At 42.8% G+C, this 23,533-nt stretch overlaps 1 long non-coding RNA gene and 1 pseudogene across 6 annotated transcripts; one reads left to right on the top strand and one right to left on the bottom strand.

Annotated features, from left to right (window-relative positions):
• The first annotated feature begins 2,615 nt into the window (after positions 1–2,615).
• LOC124676141 lies at positions 2,616–7,527 on the top strand. 6 transcript variants are annotated; one of them, XR_006993538.1, is made up of 5 exons: positions 2,616–3,395; positions 3,787–4,298; positions 4,418–4,613; positions 4,815–4,873; positions 4,977–7,527. It is a non-coding gene; the product is annotated as an uncharacterized LOC124676141 (long non-coding RNA). The 6 variants fall into 6 exon arrangements; XR_006993537.1 differs by having other exon boundaries at positions 4,418–4,873; XR_006993535.1 differs by having other exon boundaries at positions 4,815–7,527.
• Positions 7,528–10,492: 2,965 nt separating this feature from the next.
• The window catches only part of LOC124672090, a 28,129-nt pseudogene continuing 15,088 nt past the window's right edge, over positions 10,493–23,533 (bottom strand).

The raw sequence follows: 23,533 nt of genomic DNA on the forward strand, positions 1-23,533 counted from the left end.
TATGTAATGCAATGATAATCCATGGAAATCCGAGCTAATTAGGACAAGGTGCGAGCACTATTGGTATTCGATGCATGAGGCTTGCAACTTATAGGATGTTTTATGCATAACACATATGAATTATTACAACCGTTGACAAAATTGTTTCCATGTTTTCAAAATAAAAAGCTCTAGCACATAAGTAATCCCTGCTTCCCTCTGCGAAGGGCCTTTCTTTTACTTTATGTTGAGTCAGTTTACCTACTTCTTTCTATCTTAGAAGCAAACACTTGTGTCAACTGTGTGCATTGATTCTTACATACTTGCTTATTTGCATTCATCATATTACTCTGTGTTGACAATTATCCATGAGATATACATGTTGAAGTTGAAAGCAACTGCTGAAACTTATATCTTCCTTTGTATTGCTTCAAAACCTTCTATTAAGAATTTATTGCTTTATGATTTAACTCCTATGCAAGACTTATTGATGCTTGTCTTGAAAGTACTATTCATGAAAAGTCTTTGCTATATGATTCAGTTGTTTGGTCATTATCTTTACCATTGCTTTGAATCACATCATTCATCTCATATGCTTTACAATAGTATTGATCAAGACTATGATAGTAGCATGTCACTTCAGAAATTATCCTTGTTATCGTTTACCTACTCGAGGGCGAGTAGGAACTAAGCTTGGGGATGCTTGATACGTCTCAAACGTATCTATAATTTGTTATGTTCCATGCTAGTTTTATGATAATACTCACATGTTTTATATACACCTTATATCATTATTATGCATTTTCCGGCACTAACCTATTAACAAGATGCCGAAGCGCCAGTTCCTGTTTTCTGCTGTTTTTGGTTTTAGAAATCCTACACAGGAAATATTCTCGGAATTGGACGAAACAAAAACCCACGGTCTTATTTTCCACGGAGCATTCCAGAAGTCCGAAGAGGAGACGAAGAAGAGCCGAGGTGGCCCCACACCACCTCGCGACGCGGCCAGGAAGGGGGGGGGGGGGCGCGCCGCCCTAGGGTGTGGGCCCCTCGAGCGCCTCCCGACTCTGCCTCTTCGCCTATTTATTCTCTCCGTCACGAAAACCCTATTACCGCGAGTCATGATACGAGAAAAGTTCCAGAGACGTCGCCGCCGCCAATCCCATCTCGGGGGATTCAGGAGATAACCTCCGGCACCCTGGCGGAGAGGGGAATCATCACCCGGAGGACTCTACATCACCATGATCGCCTCCGGACTGATGTGTGAGTAGTTCATCCTTGGACTATGGGTCCATAGCAGTAGCTAGATGGTTGTCTTCTCCTCTTGTGCTAACATGTTTAGATCTTATGAGCCGCCTATCATGATCAAGATCATCTATTTGTAATGCTACATGTTATGTTTGTTGGGATCCGATGAATATGGAATACTATGTCAAGTTGATTATTGATCTATTATATATGTGTTGTTTATGATCTTGCATGCTCTCCGTTGCTAGTAGAGGCTCTGGCCAAGTTGATACTTGTAACTCCAAGAGGGGATATTTATTCTCGATAGTGGGTTCATGCCTCTATTGAATCTGGGACAGTGACAGAAAATTCTAAGGTTATGGATGTGTTGTTGCCACTAGAGATAAAACAACAATGTTTTGTCTAAGGATATTTGTATTGTTTACATTACGCATAGTACTTAATGCAATTGTCTGTTGTTTGCAACTTAATACTGGAAGGGGTGCGGATGCTAACCCGGAGGTGGACTTTTTAGGCATAGATGCATGCTGGATAGCGGTCTATGTTCTTTGTCGTAATGCCCTAAGTAAATCTCATATTAGTCATCATGATATGTTTTTGCATTGGTATGCCCTCTCTATTTGTCAATTGCTCAACTGTAATTTGTTCACCCAACATGCTATTTATCTTATTGGAGAGACACCACTAGTGAACTGTGGACCCCGGTCCATTCTTTTACATCTGAATACAATCTACTGCAATCATTGTTCTCTGCTGTTCTTTGCAAACAAACATCATTCTCCACACCATATGTTTAATCATTTGTTTACGAGCAAGCCGGTGAGATTGACAACCTTATCGTTAAGTTGGGGCAAAGTATTTTGATTGTGTTGTGCTCGGTTCCACGTTGGCGCCGGAATCCCCGGTGTTGCGCCGCACTACACTCCTTCACCAACAACCTTCACGTGGCCTTCATCTCCTACTGGTTCGATAACCTTGGTTTCTTACTGAGGGAAACTTGCTGATGTACGCATCACACCTTCTATTTGGGGTTCCCAACGAACGTGTGCTTCACGCGTCATCAACCACCTTGATCTTTAGGCAGGGCCGGCCCATAAGGGGGGGCAGCGGGGCGGTCGCCCTGGGCCCCCCAGGACGAAGGGGCCCTGGCCCAGGTGGTACTTCTCTATTAATACAACATTTGTAGTACTAAGGCCCGCCAGTATCTTTACTATTATATTCGAGTTGGTTGTACGTCGTACAACGCGTTTGGTGAAGGAGATTCAGATCATCTTCACCGTTCGATTTCATCTTAACATCCCGCTCAATATCTAACCGTCCGTGTCATGTATTCTCTTTTAATAGCTGATCACTTTCCAGAAACCAGCACAATTGGGAGACCACTACAATCACGGAATTTGAGAAAAACTGGAAAGTAATCTGTTCGTCGCGCCCTTGCCCCGGCGCACTCAAGACGCAATCCTCATTTTCCATTAACGCTGACCTAAAATATCTGGAAACAATCCCTCTCTCCCTCACCCCGCCTCCCTCTCGGCATCATCGCCGCCGCCGTCCAACTAATGGCCGCCTTCCGCCACAGCTCTCCTTCCCTCCCAGAGGCCTGCCCAATCTCGATCTCGTCGAGGTTGGAATGCTCGGGTCGCTGGCCATCCAGCGGTAGGCGCCGACGAAAGCGGAGGAACGGGTGCGGGCCTCAAGTCTCCACTGGATCCGTGGGAGTCGCGGCTTCCTCCCGCGGTACATGCTGATGAGGATCAAGCCCTCTCCTCCAAGCGCTCACCACTGAATCGAGCCCCCAGAATGGCCACGCCCCAAGCACTCACGACCGCGGTTCCAGAGCTCTCCATCTGCGATTCAGTCCTACCGCCGTGCTACCGCCTTATCTGTCCGATAGTGTGGAGGAAGCTTCCCGTGTTCCCCTTACTAGCCGCGTCTCTCCACCAAAAATGAGCACATGGAGTAGCATGATGACGACCAGCACCAGCCAGTGCTCCAAGGCTGCTTTACCCTACAAGGCACCCGCTGGCTGAGAGGCCAACAATTTGTCATGCACCACCACCGCGAGCAGCTCGTCTCCCAGGTCCATCAAGAAAGTAGACTAAATAAAATCCCCAAAGAGAAAGGAAAGGCACAATACGTCATTCTGCTCTACATTATCCTCTTCTTCAGTGAGTATGCATTTCTTTTGAATTCAACACTGTTCAGACAATATGTGCATATTAGTAAAAATATAGGACTATGCATTCGATTGTTAGACTAATTTCTTTGCTTTGGGTATGGGTTCTGTATTTGTTCAAACATTGTATGCCATCAGTCTGTTTCTTCTATACTTCAGCTTGTATAGGCAACATGTTTTCTAGGAATCGTTGTTCTCTGAATGTTTCTATTATTGCACAAAATGGTTTTTGTATTCCTTCCATGAATGGTTAGTATACAATAAGTGATCATGCTTGTTATCCGGATCGTGTGATTATATATTATTTGTATCCCTCCCATTGAAATCCCTAGAATACTCATCTGTAGAGATGTACCTGTATTTATATTCTTTATTTTCTGCAGTACAATGGTGAAAGAACTGTATATGGATTGCGAGGATGTGATGGAAAGGTGATGGGAAGGAGACGGTTGTGAATGTGGTTTCTGTCAGTTCACTTGCATCCTATGTAGAAATGCATTGTCTGGGTTAAAGTTGCTCGAGATGTTTGAGATCTCCTTGATCGCTGTAAAAGAGACTATGAAATTGCATGCTTTGGTACATTACCCTAATGAGATGCTCCTTGTGACACAGTTGAGTGTCATGATTATTTGTTCACACAGTGCCGACAACTGCTCAACTAGGGCTTCATATTGTGAGAAAAGGCCCTTTTGGATAATGGTCAAGCTCCTAGAGAGAGGCAACCGGGGATTCTCTCCTTGAAGCTGTAGTACGTGAAATGTGCAAGGCCTTTTTTAGTCATTAGTTTTCAGAGGGGGTAAGAAATTCTGCATCAACAAATGCAAAGCGCCGAGTTCATCCAGCAAAGAATGTGGCAAAAATTTCAGATGTGGTATTACGGTCAAATAAAGAACAGGTTTGTCCGTTTGAGTTTTGTGATCATGTGAGCATAATCAGCCGCAAGAATCATATTTTGGTGTGCCGTATGAATACAGCTTTGTTGATTTGTTTAAGTCTGTCATATGTCTCGCATAGGTGCTCGCCAAGGCCACCACCACCGGCAACCACGTCACAGTGCTCAACGTCACCACCATCGATGGGCTGGGGGCAAAACGACCGGAGCAGAGCTGCTGCCCTATTCACCGCCCATTCTTTCATGCTCATGATCGACAACCAGGGGATGTGCATCCTCGTCGTCTCTAAGAAAGACGAGGCCAAGCCCTCCAACGAGGTCAGTGCTCTCTTTCTCATCAGGCCCTACGTTTAATTGCTATTCATACCTTACCCGCTTGCAATTATTTGGAAAATTGATTCATGATGATATAAAAGTATAATGATAGATCTTATGAAATTCATGTGTTTTTTTGGTGGAAAGAAAACCTGCATTTTGAAGGAATTGTTTGGTATCTACTAATCTGGAATTCATTTGTAGGATTGTGTCTAATCTATAAGATATATATGGAGAATTTGTCGGGGTTAGAGTACACTAGAGTATGTTTCTTGTTTGATCTGTCAAACGTTTATGTATACCAAATTCAGTTATGTGCTCCATCCATTGTTTAATTTAGTGTATCACTAGCTATTATTTTTGTAGGATGCTGAATCACAAAATGCAACCAAATTCTCGTGACCGAGGAAACACGAATTATAGATGAGTTGGTCTCAGTAATAGAGAATTAAGATTCATTTCATACCTTGTTCACTTACAGTGATCTTGCAAGAATCACCCAGACTTCTCTTGGTACATATACAATTCATTTCATTATTAGTTCTGAATGTTACTCACAATCACTCTTATCTTCAATGAAGTGTGTTGAATGCTTCTGGTGATGATCAATTGAATCCACTATGTTGAGCAGAACAGGTAGTTGAGATATCTGCGGTATGTTATTCTTACGGTGAAGCAGACCTATAAATTTGCCAAAGAACATTTTTTTGAAAATGGACCAATTGTAGGTATTCAGGAATCTTGGACAATTTCTATGATGTAGATTCTGTGCATGTATGTCCTTTTGGGATCTGGTCATGGATGGGTGGATGGGTTGGGTCATAAACTCATAATACTCTGCTGGTTGTTTTATTATTCCTGATTCCTCTCTTGGATGGATTTGGATCAAGACTGGTTGTTGCTCTGTTCTAATAAAGCTATCTTCCTAGATAAGCTTGTAAGGTTCAATTTTGAAGGCTTGCTTACACATGAAGAGAAGCATGCCATTTAAAATTGTTTGCACTATATTGTTGTTTAGTTCATTTCACGGGGATTACCTTGATTTAACAGTTGTTAATAACATTTTTTTCTGGTTTGAACAACTGAATCACTTCTCTCTTTGCATGGTTTTAACAGTTGTTAATAACATCTAATCACTTCTCCCTTGATTTAAATGTTTTTAACCACATTTGTAAGTCTCAAGTTTCTCAGCTAGCATTGCACAAAGCATACAATAGATATACATCTCAAACGTTCATTCTGGTTACAAATGTTATGTCACAGGCCGTACTAACATCTTCCATTATATTTTTAATATAGCTTCTGGTTAATATGTTCTTATGTTTTAGATTCTCCACATGCACACATGCATATACCATGGCCATTCTATGTCGAATCCAGACAGTACTTACCGCAGTAGAGAGGAGGTTGTAGGAATGAGACAGGTCATACAAAATATTGACCTTGTGAACTAAGCTTTTGCCATGACCTAACAGGAGGGTGATCCGATTGATTGGGTCAGAAAGCTGATATTGGCCCGACTTGGCAACATCATAGGAGCTCAAGGTATGCATTGTATATAAAAAACTGTAATCGGAAAACATAAGACCTAGAATTATACCATTTGCTTGGATGGCGCAAACAGAGAACATCTGAAATTTTTGTATATTCTTTTTAATTTACTATGACCATCTATCCGTTCTTTAAGGACATGGAGAAGGAAATTAGATGGAGGTTGACATTCCGATTGCCAAAGCAAAGGTCTGCAATGCATCTAGATCTCTTAAAAAATCCATTTATTCGGAATAATTGTGCTCATAAGTACCTTGCACAATCCAACACATTCAGAAAGTCCATTGCCTGATGCATTCGAATGTTCAAAAATTTGTATGGGAACAACTGCAGTGTGGAGGTAAGCAGACATTAAAAATGATATGATTACTTTCCCTCCCTCTTCTCCGCCGGATTAGCCGGCTGGAGTGGGTTCAGGAGAGGCGCCGGTGTAGTTAGGTCTAGGTTCTGTAGTTGTAGGTTTTGTGGTTTCAGTTTGGGCTCTTTGCCCGTAGTTTCAAGCGGATCTCTAGAGCCTGATCAGATCTGGAGGTTAGGGTTCCTTGTCTGCATCTTCTTGCTCCACTGGTCGAAGTGGAAGACGGAGGAGAGCAACACCGCTCCCCCAAATAAGGTCGTGTTCTTCCGGCTTGTCCTGTGGCGGAATAGCGGTGGTGATGGGCATCCTCTGGCCTGCCGTGGTGGCGAGGAGAGGAGGCAGGCTGTCTCACCGTGTTCGGATCCAGGAGCTCGGCGGAGAGACCGTCTGATGTTGCAGAGGTTTGCTATGATTCTTCCTCTGGCCGGCCGTGGAGGCGAGGAGAGGAAGAAAAGGAGCTTATCTCTCTGCATATCGAGAGGTTGGAGCTGTGGAGGCGCGGGTGCTGCTTCCTACAGGGGTAAAATCTCGACGGCTGGTTCGCCGCCGACATCACTAGCTGAAGGGCTCCAGTGTCCCAGGAGCTCTTCTTCGGCAACGCATCGTCGTCAAGCTTCCGTCCAGTTGTTGAAATCAATGGCAGTAGGGCCGCTGCTCCCTCCCTGTTCTTCGTGTTGCCGACGAAGTTTGTTCTTCCTCCAGGCCATGATGCTGATACGGAGATCTTTTAGCTCCAAGGCGGCGTGCTCCCGCTGCTCTACTCCAAGTGGCTTTGTCCCCGGTAGTACTGCAGTAGGCTGTGCTTGGCAGCGGCGTGTGTGTGGTGGAGAAGGAGCGAAGAGAAGACCAGGGCTATGTTGTATCAAACTTTTATTCTGAGGCCCTTTCTGTAATTGTAACTCCACCGACGATAATATAAAGCAGCATCGGGGTCCTTTCAGACCCCTTGTTCAAAAAAAATGATATGATTCAGTAGTATGATAATCTCAAATAATCATCTCTTTGACATGATCATTGTATTGAGGTGGATGGGAAAGTGGTGAGGACCAAGGAGTCCTTCATTGTATTGTGCATTTTCTACCGCTAAATAAGTTTGTATATAGAGATGCTTATCAAGATCTGGATTCGGTGAAAACGTTTACAAACACCACTGGCTTGGCAAAGTAATTAGGCTTATACTAGGTAGGGAGAGATTGTGTACCATTGTACCATCCTATTTTTTCTTTTCTTTTGAGATAACATACTGGCCTTATTAAGTAGCCCGTGGCAGAAATGCAACGAAGCCCACCTGGGGCAGCTAATGCGGGTGTTCAATACTTAGGTCAGGACTTAGCGATACTCATGATATGTTATGTATGCACAGATCAAGATGTTAAACTTACGTATAGTGGCAAAGTGAACATGACTACAAGAGACTAAGTATTTTCCACGAACATTTGTATAGGAACCTCCGTTTGAATAAAGTCATGTATGGATCTCAAATGAGCTTGTGTTTGAATAAACTGATGTATGAACCTAAGATGAAATAGTCTACGACTTATTTCCAGCTTTTTTTTTCTCAATGAACTTGGAACTGATATGGAATATAATGTAGCACAACATTTCATTCCATAGCTGTCAAAAGGTGCATGTCTTTGTTGTTTGCAAAGGACTGACAGGTGCAATGGTCCACATAATATGGTAAAGAGTATTTTCTATCATTTTTCTTTGTATATAATTTTATTTCTGAAGTATCATGTAATATTATGCCCACAAGATAATAGTATTAGCCAATAAAAGAGGACGACACCGCATGCACACTGTGGTCGCTGGTGAGAGAGAACTGAAACTCATTGCTTGTTGTCCTGGTATATTTATTTTTGCTTGTTGATCCTCGTACGTACATAAGCACATTAGTACATTTTTTTCCGTAGCAACGCACGGGCATCCAACTAGTAAATTTTAAAGACTAAAAAGACCACGCTGCAGGCTGCAGCCCGATGCACAAATAGGAAATCTTGACCAATCCGTTAATGCCTCGATCGTGACTGCTCCATTTGTTTCCCTTGATGCCTCGACTTCCCACAAAAGAGCCGCCGTTTCATGTGCCGTGAGCATTAGTGGAGGCCAATTGCGTAGTTGCAGCTTCCACACAACTGTTTGAGATGGTATCTGCATTTCCATCCTCTTCTCCATTTTGCTAAATAGCTCCGTTCTTCTTCTCAGTTTTTACACAGACAAACAGATGATGTACTCAGGCCATTTTCATTCTGTTCTTAAAATCTAGATGATACTGCAGATCGATTCGAGGGAGTGTTCAAGAGAAAAAGGAAAAGACGATGATTCAAATCTTGTTGCGAGGTCATAGTTCTTGCTGCGATCCAACTACCAACACCCAGATCGAGCAACGTACAGGTACTTTCCTTCGTTTTCTTTTGCAATTTCTATCCATATTGTCTGATGATGTGTTTCCTATAAAGTATGTCTAGGTAGATACACGAGTATACAGTAAGCAATTGGTATAAACATGTACCATAGTATAGTTCTTGCGATTGACATAATTTTTTTTACTATAGACCATCCATCTGTGCAATGCAATTTGCTAATCATATAGTTTGTAGTTCAAAATACAATCAATATTTCTGTAGGAATCGCAATATATTTTCGAAGTCTTTGTTTGTGGGCCCTTTGATGTCGCGTTGCCCCGGGGCCTCCAATATCTATGGACTGGTCCTGTCTTTAGGCCGACAAACAATATTCCATTTTGTAAGCCTATATTTTTTCTTATTTTCATCAGATTGCCAGAAAAACCTAGATCTATAGAAATCCAATCTTTTCCGTACCCCAACAGGTACTTCTAGAAAGGATAACATGAACATAGGTAAACTGGTTAAAACTGAATTAATAAGCACCAATCGATCCCCATAAGATAAAAACTTTCCTTTCCAGCATCCTAGTTTGCTCTTAAACCGTGTTTCAACTGGATACCAATTAGAATTTCTCAGTTTTCTGTAATGGATTGGGATACCTAAATATCGAAAGGGGAGAGATCCAACATCACACCCAAAAATCTGTTTATAGTCATCCTTGTCATCATTCGCCTTTCCAAAGCAAAAAAGCTCACTTTTATGGAAATTAATTTTAAGTCCCGACAATTTTTAAAAAATACAAAGAATTAGCTTCATGTTCACAGCTTTAAGTAAGTCATGTTCCAAAAAAAGGATTGTATCATCGGCATATTGTAGTATAGAGATACCCCCCTCAACAAGATGAGGAATAAGCCCTCCAATTTGACCATCATTTTTTGCACGTTCAATCAAGATGACAAGCATATCTACCACAATATTGAATAATATTGGGGACAAAGGGTCCCCTTGCAGCAATCCTTTTTTTTGTTTGAAAATAATGACCAATGTCATCATTTACTTTAACTCCTACACTCCCACCCTGAACGAATTTCTGAATTAAGCTACACCATTCCGTAGCAAAACCTTTCATTCTCAAAGTTTGTTGTATGAAAGACCACTTAACTTTATCATATGCTTTCTCAAAATCAATCTTAAATAATACCCCATCCATTTTTTTAGTATGAAGTTCATGAATCGTCTCATGTAGAATTACAACCCCTTCTAAAATGTTTCTCCCTGGCATGCCCTCTTTATATACATGGGCTCATTTTTGCATTGGTCAGCCATAGGAGATAAGCAAATCATATACACATGTACATGTACCAACGTTCACAGCTTAATATTTCTTTTTAAATAACCGGGTTCCATTTACATCACGCCTGACTAATGTTACAAGTAGAGGTTCACATCACTTCAACCCATACATAAGAAACAATAAAAACTACTTACAAAGGCTAGAAAAGGAACTGATCAAATGAAGAAGCAAGAAAAGACAAGTAATAATATATGTAGTATTTTTTTGTAATGTATAATAATCATACAATTCTCGTGTACGAAGCTGAACCACTTATCCGGTACCACAAAGATCATGAAATGTATGCCTTGGGAGGGTAGCTGTTCAGGCTATCCACCCACGGGTTGCAGGCTTGCAGCCACACCGGTCACCAGGGGCGCCGGCGAGGGACATCGCTGGCGCTGGCACGTCGTGGAGCGCGCGCCAGACGGCGCTGTTGCACTTGAAGCCGGAGCCGAATCCGATCTGCTACACGTGGTGGCCGCGGCGGACGCGGCCTTTGGCCTCCGCGTAGGCCAGCTCGTCCCACAGCGAGCTGCTGCTGGTGTTGCCGAACCGGCACTACCTCACGTGTCCGGATTACCGGCACTTTCTTGCCGGCAGTCTAGAAATATGCCTCCAATGCTACTGATTAGCGACACTTTTTTGTAAGTGCCTTAGATTACTACCTAATTAGCGGCACTTTTTGGTAAGTGCCTTAGATTACTACCTAATTAGCGGCACTTTTAGGAGGTTGCCGTCAGTGTTTGATTATTACTGGCACTTATCGAAGTGCCGGCATTATTTTCCGAAAATTTAAGGGCCTAAATGCAAAAACGAACAGACATCCCACCCGTGACCCGACCCAATTCTCTCGCACTCCGGACTCTCCCCCACCCACCTCTCTCTCTTCCGTCCTCGATTCCACGATGCGCCGCCGCCGTGCCGTCCGACGCCGGCCGCGTCCGCCGTCGTGCCTTCTGACGCCGGCAGCGTCCGCCGCCTCTACTCACTGAGCGAACTGCGTCTTGTGCCCCTCCACTGGATCCCGACTCGCGCCCCGCCGTTCCGCACCTAAGAGGGACGCCGCGGCTAACCCTAGCAATGGTTCGGCACGGTCGCCGCCGCGGTTTCCGCGCCGCCACGCCTCGTGCTTCTCCCCTACCACATCTGCGGCATGATTCTCGCCCCCGCCCCCGACCGCGTGCTCCTGCTCCTGCTCCTGCTCCTCCGTCTTTTTGCCATGTGGCTTGGCGCCGACTGCGATGAGCCCTCACACGACGCCATCGTCCCCATCCCACGCAGGGGTCCTGCGCTGTACCCCGCCGTGGGCGCCCTCGAGGACCGCAACATCGCCAGGGACCACGACAATCAAGGCCTAATCGTTGACAACCAGCGGTTCGTATCGAGCATCGCCGACCAGACCACCCACTTAGCTGGTGAGACCTCTCATCCCTCATCTTCAGATAGTGGCTCTCATATGAATGTCGTTTCCATGCTTTGATGCCTAACAATAAGTTTCAGTAGATGCATCTTGGGTGGGCTCGGTAGAGTTATGTTTTCTGTTATACTACCAAATTCACAATGTGTGGCGTCTAGATATCGTGATGCTATCATCTAAGCTGGGCACTTTCTGCAGCCACAAGCTTGCTCATGGACGGGGAGGACAGCAGTCACAGGCTTGCTCGTGATGTCCTTTTTTAAATTTTAAGTATATCAGATTTCTTCCCTGAATGTTCATGTATTTGATCACGCCATTGATATTAATGAGTCTTTTTTGTCACGAGATTATACAGTATGAATTTAAGATACTCCAGATTTTCTCTTTTGCTAACTTTGTTCTTAAAGTGCTGACCGCTTGGTGCCCATTCATGTTCCATTATGAGTGAGGTTATTACAAACAGATGGGAAAATGGATTTTTTTGTGATTAGAAAATATGGAAAGAAAATCGGTGGTCAACCTAGGTTGTATTAACATATATATAGATTCTAAAATACAACACTATTTTTCTGCCAAGAAGGTCATTCCTGGACATGACCAGACAACCTCTTATGTTAAGTAACCCTGAACCTATCCAGAAAATTCCTGGTCACCACTACAATGTTGTCAAGCAGGATTCATTTTTTTACATCATGTTCTATCATGTGTTTCCCTACTTATGTAATTACGTTATAAGACGCACGCCATGGCGATCCCCAGCAGTGACGTGCAAATACATCTGTAGGCAATTCAAATCGCAGACACATCATCTTGTTGCAAAGACGATCTCCATGTATATATGCTTTCTTGGTTCATTTGCTGCTCAAGGGCTCGTCTAATTTTGATTTTTATTAGAAGCTCTGATTTCCAAATATAGATGTTCTTGCTGCATCTTCACCTTAAGTTTGTTTCAGTAGATTATTTTTTAAAGAATTAAATTTGGAATCATTTAATTGTGTCTATGATCCATCTTAATATCTATGCAACGTGCTGATGGAATCATTTTGAAACTTTACCACCAGGAAGCACAAATGTAGTATGTTGCTAGCTGCGTGGAGCCGTGGACCATCGCTTCTTGCAGTACCAGGTTTGAACAAATTTATGGTTCTTGTGTATGTAACCATCTCACTGAAATGAGGGAACATGAGTGTGATCAGTAGACTTCTCACTTGCAGATCCAACCAAATTGGTTAGTGGGAGTGTTGATGGTTCATTGAAGCTGTGGATTATGAATCAGGCAATTCTATTATTACACTTGCTGTATGCCAGCTTTTGAATTACGACAATGTGGTTATCGAGCTTGCATGTGATAGTGATAATTTTGCCCTACATTGCAGTAACATTTTCCTATGCACTCTGAAGGCTGGTAGTGTTGGCACTGTCAAAGCAAATGGTAAATGTCTGCTCTGTACAATTTCAACCTGATTGCGCTCGCTCCATTGCAATTGACTCAGCAGATCACAAGATTACTTCTATGATCTTCACAACATAGAAGTCTCTTAATGTACCTTAGTGGGACACACAAACTATGTTGCGAAGACCATAGTATCTGGTTTCGCTGCCCAAGGAGCTTCAGTCTTCTATCAGTACAAGTACATCATAGACAGTTCCAAGTTCATTAATTTGAAATTGGCATATACACATACCGTCTGTGCATGTGCCAATATCCTTAGACAATAGACACAAAAAGAGCTGAGGCGTTTGCCAAACAGCCTTATTCTCGGCTTCTTCTTCAAAGAGGCTAGAGCAATTTGTGTATAGGTTGTTCACTTGAATTCGAATACCACATCTTGAATTATATGGGAGTCATATAAGTAATATTAAGAGAGACGGGATCTTCCGCACTTTCTGTGTCTACCCCTTTAGTTGTGTATTAATGTTGCTTATTACAGAACAAGGTTATGTCTTTGTCTTTTTCACTATTTTTTGGCCATACAGAATCCTTGTTATCGGTTTATAGTTCATGGTAGTGTCTAGAGTTAGAACTTAGGAAATTAACTTCCCTTTTCTCTCTATAGATTGTTGGGTGTAAGTTTTCTACAGGCTATCCCTAACGGCCAAACAGAATAAGTAGCTAACTTCTTTTTTACTTGTTCATGGTAAGTCATCCTTATCTTGCTTCATGTTTAATTGCTTGCAGGCTTGGGAGGCCTACGTTTCGTTCTATTTAGAGTGGAAAGCACCCATAAATTGCCTCCAACAACACTGTCTCCTTGGGACATGGTTTGTGTGAGGACATGCAATAACCAGGTTGAGGTTGGCACTCCGTGTGTGCAAGGCTTTGTACATAATCTTCGAGAGGATGGGTGCAGTATTATTGTTTCTTCGAATTCTCGCCCTGGTGATCCTACCTTCTCCATGTTTTCTAGGAAAAGTTTGCGGGATTGAAAAGATAAAGCGTTGGCTGATGGACTTACATACGAGGTAATGAAAAGTTCGCCTTCCTTATGTTAGACGCATATCATACACATGCAAAAATTAACACAGCTTTGAGCTAAGCATAGCCATTGGGCTTTCAAATCACGAGCTTCCAAGCATATTCTTCTTTACTAATGTCATTTCTTTTGAGCTGTGCATATCTGAGTATCTCTTTCGCGGTGAACTAAAGCTTGTGTATCTGCATTCTTTGCTTCTAATGTAGAATAATGCAAGTTAGTAGCTCTTTAGAAGGATTGTTGCTTTCAAGTACAGTTAAAGTGATAGCACTCTTAACTTCTTTTTTGGTATAGAGATATTTTTATAGGACTTCGTATTTAAAATATGCAACAATGCAAAGTGATAGGGAAGCTATATTGTAGATTAAGAGTTGAGAGAAAACTTCATTTGGATCAGAACGAGGAGGAATCAATCCTGTTACAAGGTCTCGGATTTGTGATGCCTTCTTCCAAAGTTCTTCCATGGAAAAGATCAATCATCTTAGTATTATTTTTATTTTGTTCTTTTTTCTTTGTTCTGAGATTTACAAATACACTTTGTTTCCATCCTTCTTCATTTAGTGTGAGAACTATTGGTATGAGTACCATCTACAAGCATGTAATTCAACCCAATTAATGTTGGTCTGAGCACTTGGTACTGCCATCTTGCTGCCACCTACTGAACGTATGGGAACTTCATCTATAGTGACCATGTCCCCTCTAGATTATATTTTAGCTTTCATGTATCGTAGCTTCCCTGCAATATTCTACGAACAGGAAATAGGTAACTATAGTTTACTGTTTTAGAAATAAGTATAACGAGTTTTAATTTTGCTTGCAAATTCTGCCAGCAGTTTCACTGCTGCTGGCCTGCTGCCGATGTTCCCAGTCGGCCACACCCCCAAACAACAGCAGCACAAGTACATCTGATGGATGTTACTATGCATCGGCTGGCACAGATATGTATGTTCTAACCTATGAAGGCTTCATGTGGTTCAGTAATGCTGAAAAAGGATGTATGTTGCTTTTTTTGTTTTCAGCTGTTTGGAATAATACATCTACCATATATTTGCAAACCGGGGATTTAAAAGATATAGAGTTGTACCATGTTATTTTGCACAATGAATACTAACTGAGTGTTCCCATTCTTTTCCACCTATGCATGAATGCTTTGTTTTTTCACATGTGTTATGTTGAAATCGCAGTGTCATTGACAAGATTGGAGGCAAGGTATAAATGATGCTTTGTTGGTTAAAGTCTACTACTATATACTTTTTCCTGTAGAACCCAGTTTTCTGTAATGCACGACCTACTTTTTAGCCACTTTAAGCATCTCATTTTGGTATTTCTTATATTTGCTGGCAGGGCTAAGAAGGTCACAAAAATGTCTGAGAAAGTGGCAACCGGAATACTGTCCGGAGTCGTGAAGGTTACTGGCCATTTTACAAGCTCAATAGCTAACTCAAAAGCTGGAAAGAAGTTTTTCAGCCTACTGCCTGGAGAGATTGTTCCGCGCTGCTGCTCCCCCGAGCCCTCCGACGACGCCCACCTACCCATCCCGTGTTGTATGACCGCCATGTGGGTACCGTTTCTGTCACGTTCGTTGTCTTTGTGTAACTAGTTACTGCACACAGAGCTGGCACTATTTCCTTCAACTACCACTTCTGACAGCCATGAGCTGTGGTCTTTTGGGTCAAAGTAGTTGGTGCATTTCTTGACATGCTGTTATTTTCTGATTACTGATCAGTATTACCTGTTCCTTGGCAGTTCTGCAGGTCATGTTAGCGTTTGCTTACAGTATGCGTTGTAGCAATATATTTTAGATCAACCGAACTGTATATAAACATGAAGTTCATGCAACATTGTTTTTTATTAAGTGGCTTGTACTGGTATACAAAGAGCAATAAAGATAGCATGAGTGCAAGCATTACATTCTATTGTACTGTCTTTATGCCTTCATTCCTAGCATATTTATTTGACTCAAAATGCATTAGCTTCTTCTGGTTGCATCTTGGTATGTGAGTATGTGACTGTTTTCTTCTTTCTCCAGTCATATCTCTATCAGATACTCCGCGGCGTTGCTTCATCGTCATTCTCATAGAGTTCTTCATCGAGATTTGAAACCTCAGAATTTATTGGTAGATCGGCGTACTAACGCACTGAAGCTTGCAGACTTTGGTTTAGCCAGGGCTTTTGGAATCCCTGTTCATACATTTACTCAAGAGGTATTTTTCTTCTATTACTCGTTTACAAGCGCATTGAGAACTGTTCCAGTACAACGTCGCCTTTTGGCAGGATCTTAGTATACAATTTTGCATCTTAGTATGTACTACATATGATTTTGCATCTAAACAAGCTCATTGTTCTTGTATCAAACAACACCATGGCACATCAACTCACAAGGCATGTCTGTGGGAAGTATTTTTCAGGTAGTAACATTATAGGTACAGAGCTCCAGAAATTCTTCTTGGAGCGAGGCAATATTCCACACCAGTTGATGTGTGATCAGTGGGTGTATCTTTGCAGAAATGGTGAAGCAGAAGCCACTGTTTCCAGGCGATTCTGAGATTGATGAATTATTTAAGATATTCAGGTTCGATTCTCTCCCCGAACCATTCTAGTTCACCATCAAATTCGAATTTCAGCAACAACAGAAACATGTTAGTGCTCAGAGTACTAGATGTACTTCATTATCTAGGTTCAGATTCTTAGGAGAAGAGTGAGAGCCCAAGGAACCATGAGTTTGGCCAAATGTCTGAATTAGTTGATGCACCTTTGTTTAAGAGTAATAGTACGAGTGCTTAACATCTGAACTTTGTGGTTCCTAACAAAGCCGGTAGGACTTTTTTTAGCGAGTTTATCAAACTAATTCCACATTATTTATGGCTGGAGTTACTTTCTACTTTTTTAGCTTATCAGTCACCTCACCTTTTTTGCCTTATTGCTCAAAAACCAAGCACATGAAGCCATTTTTAATGCAGACAAATACTCCCTCTGTTCTCTTTTATAAGACGTTTTAGCTCTTTTATAGATTCGCTCACTTTAGTTTGTACCTAGTCTATTTTTAATGTGTAGGTTTTGGTTCATATCTAGTCCACTTTAAAATATCTTAAGTGTCTTATATTAATGAACAGAGGGAGTAGGTAACAGTGAAACAGAGATACTGTTTCGGCGTTAATATAGCACATTCACACTAAAAAGTTTAAACTGTCAAATTGTTTCTTTATTTCTGTATGCGGGTCTTATCTATACCCCAATTTTCAAAATAGAAGTATTTGCCTCTTTCCCAGTTTCAAATTATATATGATAGCCCTGGTGATAATGTATATAAGATTATAAGGTGCCCCCATATTCGAAATTGGAGCTTTGTAATCTTTGACTATCAATCTTTCCGACAACATATATGACTGTTGACAGTAAAGTGGCACTAATGTCTCAAACTTGAAAGTAGCTTATATGTTCATACTGTTTTAGTTGTGTGGTGAAATATGGTGAAACAAACTAATGGTAAACATACTGTTTTAGAGACCATGTGTTATCACCAGAATTTGACCGAGTCAGAGGTGGGCCGCGATCAAGATGGACGTGAAGAATATATATATAGGAGAAATACGTGAATCGGCCTTTTATACCAAGTTGGGCTTAATTGCCCGTGTATCTGTAACATTAGATCGCATCTTAGTTTAGAAGTTAAAATCTTACCCGTGCACGGTTTGGTGCACGCCCACATTAGAAAGTCCGCTGGACTATAAATATGTATCTAGGGTTTATGGAATAAACAACAACCAACGTTCAACCACAAACAAATCTCGGCGCATCGCCAACCCCTTCGTCTCGAGGGTTTCTACCGGTAAGCATCATGCTGCCTAGATCGCATCTTGCGATCTAGGCAGCACAAGCCTGCCTACGTTGTTCACGCGTTGCTCGTATCGAAGCCTTTTTGATGGCGAGCAACGTAGTTATCTTAGACATGTTAGGGTTAGCATTGTTCTTCATGCTGCATGCTTTCGTAGTGCAACCCTTGCATGTCTAGCCGCCCTTACGCCTATCTTAGGCGTAGGGGCGGCACCCCGCTTGATCATAGTTTGGTAGATCTGATCCGTTACGATTGCTCCTTGTTCTACAAGGATTAGTTTAATATCTCGCAATAGTTAGGCCTTACGAAGGGGGAGGATCCAGCGGCACGTAGGGTGTCGTTCGTTGGCCCTAGCAGGATGTTCCGAGGATCAACCTCGTGTTGGTTTTTAGGCCTTGTTTAGGATCGGCTTACGATCACCGTGCGTGGCCGCGAGGCCCAACCTGGAGTAGGATGATCCGATTATGCGGTGAGAACCCCACATCGTCGTAGATCTCATTAGCTTTACCTTGATCAAGCAAGACCACCATATATTCGGACACCTCGTCTGAATCATGGGTGGATCGGCTCTTTGAGCCGATTCACAGGATAACCTGAGAGCCGATCGAGGCTCGTATTTAACGTTTACGTGTGTGCCCTGCAGGAAACTAAGCGAGGCATCATCCACACCTTCCTGACCGGGTATAGGTCAGGTGGCACGCCCTTGTGATAAACATCGGTGCGTGCGACCAGGAGGCTTTGCGGGCCGTCGCTCGTAGGGACTAGGGCCAGCCGCAGCCCTAAGTTGTTCCCGGCTCTACGGTGTTGCCCGTCTCTACCCGCCGGTGGGTTTCGACGTCAACACATTCTCGGCACGCCCGGTGGGACGGTCGACGACATCCACGACATCGCCATCTACATCCAAGATGGCGGAAGACACTCCGGTCACGTACGCGGATCTGCCTGATGAGCTCAAGAAGAAGCATGACGAGATCAAGGCAACCCTCGAAGCCGAACTCATCGGCTCCTTCCACCGAACCCGCTCCCATGGCTCAGGTGGAAGGGTTTCACACCTGAAGGCGCGCTCGATGGAGTGGACCTGTCCGCCCCGTCAGAAGAACGCACCAGGTCGCTGCGGCAGGAGATCAACTACATGGTGGCTCATTCGCTGCACCGCCACTCTGAGAGCCTGGTGAACACCTTAGAGCGTGTCGCTCTGCGCGTCGTTCAAGAAATCATGAGTCACCGGTACTCCCCGTCGGGACCGGCTCTGGGGACTTTCAAAGGAGAGATGCCGCTCCAGCCCCAGCGCGTTCGCATGGGTAGCACCGGAACTGCCGAACTCATCGGCATACGTCGTCTACAAGATTGGTGGTGATCCTAGTGACTACCAATCCCTGCCTGAGCCACCTAAGGAGGTCCCGCACGGATACGCGTGCGCATACGTGCCAGACAGCAACGCCTTGGCGCTCTCAAACCAGGCTGCAATAACAGCGGCCTCTGGGACGGCAGGAGGAACGTGATGGCGTGTATTTCACACGTTCGTTGGGCAACCACAAGAGGAAGGTATGATGAGCACAGCAGCAAGTTTTCCCTCAGAAAGAAACCAAGGTTTATCGAACCAGGAGGAGCCATGAAGCACGTTGAAGGTTGATGGCGGCGGGATGTAGTGCGGCGCAACACCGGAGATTCCGCGCCAACGTGGAACCTCGCACAACACAACCAAAGTACTTTGCCCCAACGAAACAGATGAGGTTGTCAATCTCACCGGCTTGCTGTAACAAAGGATTAACCGTATTGTGTGGAAGATGATTGTTTGCAGAGAAAACAGTAAAAACAAGTATTGCAGTAGATTGTATTTCAGAAAAGAGAATTGGACCAGGGTCCACAGTTCACTAGAGGTGTCTCTCCCATAAGACGAACAGCATGTTGGGTGAACAAATTACAGTTGGGCAATTGACAAATAAAGAGAGCATGACAATGCACATACATATCATGATGAGTATAGTGAGATTTAATTGGGCATTACGACAAAGTACATAGACCGCCATCCAACTCGCATCTATGCCTAAAAAGTCCACCTTCAGAGTTATCATCCGAACCCCTCCAGCATTAAGTTGCAAAGCAACAGACAATTGCATTAAGTATGGTGCGTAATGTAATCAACAACTACATCCTTAGACATAGCATCAATGTTTTATCCCTAGTGGCAACAAGCACAACACAACCTTAGAACTTTCTCACACTGTCCTGGTGTCAATGCGAGCATGAACCCACTATCGAGCATAAGTACTCCCTCTTGGAGTTAAAAGCATCTACTTGGCCAGAGCATCTACTAGTAACGGAGAGCATGCAAGATCATAAACAACACATAAGCATAACTTTGATAATCAACATAACAAGTATTCTCTATTCATCGGATCCCAACAAACGCAACATATAGAATTACATATAGATGATCTTGATCATGATAGGCAGCTCACAAGATCCTACAATGATAGCACAATGGGGAGAAGACAACCATCTAGCTACCGCTATGGACCCATAGTCCAGGGGTAGACTACTCACTCATCACTCCGGAGGCGACCATGGCGGTGTAGAGTCCTCCGGGAGATGATTCCCCTCTCCGGCAGGGTGCCGGAGGCGATCTCCGTGGATCCCCCGAGATGGGATCGGCGGCGACGGCGTCTCGGCAATGTTTTCCGTATCGTGGCTCTCGGTACCGGGGGTTTCGTCACGGAGGCTTTAAGTAGGCGGAAGGGCAAGTCGAGAGGCGGCACGGGGGCCCGCACCACGGGCCGGCGCGGCCGGGGTGGGGCCGCGCCGCCCTAGGGTTTGGCCACCCCCGTGGCCCCTCTTCGTCTCGTCTTCGGTCTTCTCGGAAGCTTCGTGAGAAAATAGGCCTCCGGGCTTTTATTTCGTCCAATTCCGAGAATATTTCTTTACTAGGATTTCTGAAACCAAAAACAGCGAGAAACAAAGAATCGGCACTTCGGCATCTTGTTAATAGGTTAGTTCCGTAAAATGCACGAATATGACATAAAGTGTGCATAAAACATGTAGATAACATCAATAATGTGGCATGGAACACAAGAAATTATCGATACGTTGGAGACGTATCAGCATCCCCAAGCTTAGTTCTGCTCGTCCCGAGCAGGTAAAACGATAACAAAGATAATTTCTGGAGTGACATGCCATCATAAACTTGATCATACTATTTGTAAAGCATATGTAGAGAATGCAGCGATCAAAACAATGTGTATGACATGAGTAAACAAGTGAATCATAAAGCAAAGACTTTTCATGAATAGCACTTCAAGACAAGCATCAATAAGTCTTGCATAAGAGTTAACTCATAAAGCAATAATTCAAAGTAAAGGTATTGAAGCAACACAAAAGAAGATTAAGTTTCAGCGGTTGCTTTCAACTTGTAACATGTATATCTCATGGATATTGTCAACATAGAGTAATATAATAAGTGCAATAAGCAAGTATGTAGGAATCAATGCACAGTTCACACAAGTGTTTGCTTCTTGAGGTGGAGAGAAATAGGTGAACTGACTCAACATTGAAAGTAAAAGAATGGTCCTCATAGAGGAAAAGCATCGATTGCTATATTTGTGCTAGAGCTTTGATTTTGAAAACATGAAACAATTTTGTCAACGGTAGTAATAAAGCATATGCATCATGTAAATTATATCTTATAAGTTGCAAGCCTCATGCATAGTGTACTAATAGTGCCCGCACCTTGTCCTAATTAGCTTGGACTACCTGGATTATCACCGCAATACATATGCTTTAACCAAGTTTGACAAAGGGGTACCTCTATGCCGCCTGTACAAAGGTCTAAGGAGAAAGCTCGCATTTGGATTTCTCGCTTTTGATTATTCTCAACTTAGACATCCATACCGGGACAACATTTTAAGACAACAGATAATGGACTCCTCTTTTAATGCTTTAAGCATTTGACAACAATTAATTCTTTTCTCATTAGAGATTTGAGGATATTTGTCCAAAACTGAAACTTCCACCATGGATCATGGCTTTAGTTAGCGGCCCAATGTTCTTCTCTCACAATATGCATGCTCAAACCATTCAACTCGATGTAGATCGCCCTTACTTCGTACAAGACGAACATGCATAGCAACTCACATGAAATTCAACAATGAGTTGATGGCGTTCCCAAGCAAACATGGTTATCGCACAACAAGCAACTTAATAAGAGATAAAGTGCATAATTACATATTCAATACCACAATAGTTTTTAAGCTATTTGTCCCATGAGCTATATATTGCAAAGGTGAATGATGGAATTTTAAAGGTAGCACTCAAGCAATTTACTTTGGAATGGCGGGAAAATACCATGTAGTAGGTAGGTATGGTGGACACAAATGGCATAGTGGTTGGCTCAAGTATTTTGGATGCATGAGAAGTATTCCCTCTCGATACAAGGTTTAGGCTAGCAAGGTTATTTGAAACAAACACAAGGATGAACCAGTGCAGCAAAACTCACATAAAAGACATATTGAAAGCATTATAAGACTCTACACCGTCTTCCTTGTTGTTCAAACTCAATACTAGAAATTATCTAGACCTTAGAGAAACCAAATATGCAAACCAAATTTTAGCATGCTCTATGTATTTCTTCATTAATGGGTGCAAAGCATATGATGCAAGAGCTTAAACATGAGCACAACAATTGCCAAGTATCACATTACCCAAGACATTTATAGCAATTACTACATGTATCATTTTCCAATTCCAACCATATAACAATTTAACGAAGGAGAAACTTCGCCATGAATACTATGAGTAGAAACCAAGGACATATTTGTCCATATGCTACAGCGGAGTGTGTATCTCTCCCATGAAGTGAATGCTAGGATCCATTTTATTCAAACAAAACAAAAACAAAAACGAACCGACGCTCCAAGAAAAAGCACATAAGATGTGGCCGAATAAAAATATAGTTTCAGGGGAGGAACCTGATAATTTGTTGATGAAGAAGGGGATGCCTTGGGCATCCCCAAGCTTAGACGCTTGAGTCTTCTTGATATATGCAGGGGTGAACCACCGGGTGCATCCCCAAGCTTAGAGCTTTCACTCTCCTTGATCATGTTGCATCATACTCCTCTCTTGATCCTTGAAAACTTCCTCCACACCAAACTCGAAACAACTCATTAGAGGGTTAGTGCACAATATAAATTGACATATTCAGAGGTGACACAATCATTCTTAACACTTCTGGACATTGCATAATGCTACTGGACATTAGTGGATCAAAGAAATTCATCCAACATAGCGAAAGAGGCAATGCGAAATAAAAGGCAGAATCTGTCAAAACAGAACAGTTCGTATTGACGAATTTTAAAATGGCACCAGACTTGCTCAAATGAAAATGCTCAAATTGAATGAAAGTTGCGTACATATCTGAGGATCATGCACGTAAATTGGCATAATTTTCTGAGCTTCCTGCAGGGCAGTGGGCTCAGATTCGTGACAGCAAAGAAATCTGGAACTGCGCAGTAATCCAAATCTAGTACTTACTTTTCTATCAACGGCTTAACTTGGCACAACAAAACTCAAAACTAAGATAAGGAGAGGTTGCTACAGTAGTAAACAACT

The sequence above is a fragment of the Lolium rigidum genome, chromosome 7 (assembly GCF_022539505.1).
Source record: "Lolium rigidum isolate FL_2022 chromosome 7, APGP_CSIRO_Lrig_0.1, whole genome shotgun sequence".
In the NCBI taxonomy this organism is placed as follows: Eukaryota; Viridiplantae; Streptophyta; class Magnoliopsida; order Poales; family Poaceae; genus Lolium; species Lolium rigidum.